Source organism: Tupaia chinensis, unplaced genomic scaffold (assembly GCF_000334495.1).
Source record: "Tupaia chinensis unplaced genomic scaffold, TupChi_1.0 Scaffold000104_1, whole genome shotgun sequence".
NCBI classification, from domain to species: domain Eukaryota; kingdom Metazoa; phylum Chordata; class Mammalia; order Scandentia; family Tupaiidae; genus Tupaia; species Tupaia belangeri.
Window position 1 is genome coordinate 885309 of NW_006159568.1, and position 3267 is coordinate 888575.

Here is a 3267-nt window from a genome sequence, read left to right on the forward strand (position 1 = left end):
AGAGCGAGGCAAAAGCCCAGGTCTTGCTCCGCGGGCCCGAGTTTGTGAAAGCACTCGTACGGTTTGCATCACGACCTTGCCCAGCAGACGGACTCGAAGGAATGGAGAGGGGCTTTACCTGGCTAACTGGAGCTCTCTGCGTCCTTCCTGCAAATCAATGAAGAAGCAAAAATCCAGGTTTCGTCTGTTTCGTTTTTTCCGGGGGTGGGGGGTAAATATCAAATATTTAAAATTTTTTTTAAAATATAACCAGATTATATCATAGGGACATTTTTAATACGGGTCGCTTCTCTGTATTTCCAAGATGCTGAGATTCGGATTCCCAGAATTTAAATTCTGGACTTACGTGGTTCCATAAATCAAAGGATGTGATTCTGTAGCTCTGAGACAAGGAGCCCAAGTTCTCTGCTTGTGCTTGTCTGCCTATGCCTGTGAGCTTCTGGTCATATATTACCCTATTGGCACTAACATGTGTCAAAATATCATACACCTACTAGAAGCTACCATTTGTCTAGTTTTAAATATTTTCCCCCAGCTCTAAAGCATCCTGTGCTCTTTCATTAGAAATCCTATCTAAGACTACCTGATTGAAGGCTTTGGGTTGTGTAAATCCATAAGTCACTTCTTCCTTAATTCCAGAATAGTAGTATTGGATCTACTGTTGTGCAGCTTAAAAGAATCTGGTTCTAATCGTTCTTCTAATATTCCTTCTTTAGTGATCGGTCCCCTTATGATTCCCTACGTTTAAGCTCCAGTGACTAAGGTTAAGAGCCTGAGAGCTGTCTGAATTCTCAGGATTTTCCTGTCCTCAGTGTCTTGTCTGTGTAACCTTATTCTTCTAGAATTCCATTTCCTCTCAAACTTCGTAGTTACGGAGCAACAGCTGTGCCCCAGAGCAAGCTGTAACATCCTGACATTAGAATTCTCACGATTACGATTCTAAGATTTTCATGAACAAAGACTGCTAAGATTCTAAGTCAGAAATGTTTTATTCAAATAATGCATTTCAAAACTCTGAACTTTGAAGACTGTACGAATCTGTGGTATAAAATTCAAATTACATACTTTGATGAGTACACGGTTTATGAGTTTACCCGTTTGGACCAAAACCATACATAAAAATTCCCTTGGTGCTGTGGGTCATTTCCTTGCTTCTCCCTTTGCTTCCTTCTGGTTTCCTGATTCACAGAGTGGCTTAACATTTGCACAGACTTCACTGAGAATCATTTGCAAACCAGGGAGCCTAGGTTCCAACGCTTTGGAAATAATTCTCCCAGCCCAGCAGGGGTGGGTCGGTGATGGCCTGGGCGGTCCAGGAGATTTCAATCTGCTTCCTAGACCAGTGTGTGTCCCTCATCGCCCTTGGAGAATTCTGCCTGATCTCAGGCCACTCTGTGTCCATTTGTGGGGAAGGGGGCTAGCAGGGACCTGTGGAGGACACTGGAAGGTCTGCTGCAACAACTACTTCCCGGGAAGGGGAGTCAAAGTGCCCCAAGGAATGTTTATAAATAAAAATGGGAATGGGGGTTTCCTAAGGAAAATTCCTTCACATCCCTCGACCTAGATACCCCTGCACAAAGATGCAGAAGTAACTAAATTTTCTTTCTTTTTTTTTTTTTTTAAGAAGTACTTGTTTATTTATTATTTTTAACTTTCTGTAGGGCATGTGTGCGAGAGAGAGAGAAAGAGAGAGAGAGAGAGAGAGAGAAGGCCTCCAGGTCAAAGTGCAGTTGGTCATGTGGAAGTCCAGCACCTCAACCACCATGTCATCTGCTGGCCTCCTAGATTTTCTACCTAAGGAATTCTTGGAAATTAGCGTTGAAAGGAGACTGGGCCCAGATTGTGAAAGGACTTGCCTAAGCCTTGCAGAGAGGAAGACATTGGGCTGAGACGGAAACTCAGGCCTTCTGGATCTTATCCCTCGGGCCCAGCAGCTGCTCCATCTTTTCCTGAGTTCCCAGAGTCTCCCTTGTGCTAAATTCCCTAACTGGGGACACTCTCCTTAAGAATGGAAATCCCAGGCCCCAGCACTTGCAAATCTACTCTAAGAATCTCCTTACAGAAGGAACACAGTGGCCTCTGTTAGTGTTACTCTGGGACAACCCGTCTGGGTCAATAGGTTCTATGGCCTTGGAAAGTGTCAGAGCAAGACAGGGACATAAAGTGGGTCTCAGGTCACACTCAGCCCTCACAACAACCACAGCCACCTGTCTACAGCAGCACTGACGTTGTGAGGGCTCCTACCACAGGCTGCTCATGACTGGTCTAGCAGCTTAAGCCAGTGGCTACCTTTCTTTAGGCCTCAGTTTACCCATCTGTGAAGTGGAGATCCCCTATCAGCAGAGCGGAGAGAATGGAATGGGACACTTCAGACACCCACGACCATTTTCGACATCTTTTAAATTGTTTTCAGGGCTGGGACCAGCAGGTAGCGTAATGGCTATGTTGCTGGACTCCCATGTAGTCAACCTTGGTTCGAGTCCCAGACTTGGTGGCTTAAACTCACACAGGGCACGTGTACATGCATGCCCAAGATCCCAAGAGGAGAATGGGGGTGAAGGGATTGTGGCATGGCCATCCCCCTGGGTGGTGATTTCTTGCTTCCTATCTCTCTGTCTCTTTCTGGCAAGCGCACCCTCTAGCAAAAAATCTCTCTAAAAAAATTGTTTTCAGGGCTAAATTTGGATGTGAAAAAATGACGGGAAAATCCCAGCCTGTCCTATTCCTGGACCCAGATGACTTGCCCCTCTTGAAGAACTAGCGAGTGATTAAAGAAACATTGCAGCAGCCTTGTGAATATTTCACTTGGAGACGCCTGCCTGCGAGGAGTCTTTCGGCTAGGCCCTGCGAGGGAACCCACAGGTCTCTGTTGCAAGCCATTGGGCCTCCAACGCTTTTTCACCGTTGATTCACTTGAACACTGAACAGAGAATTATCGTCACCCCTGCACCGCAGGGGCAGCTGGGGCCCAGAGAGGAGAGCCTCCTGCTTCTCACCTCCCTGTTTGCTTGGACTCCGCCACTAGCCTTTGGATCTACCCCGAGGAAGCACCGGTGTTTCTTTGCCAAACTTACCCAAACTCTGCGCCGGAGCCTTCTGTGAACCCTGCTGGCGTCGTCCTGGGACACCGGAGCAGGGAGCCCGCGTGGTCATCCGAGAGCTCTGCGGCGCCAGTGAGAACGGAAGCCGGTGCCGGGCGCCGGCTCGTCCCACTGCGCAGAGCGAGTCTGGGACAGAGCCGAGTTGGAGCCTGGGCCTCGACCGGTC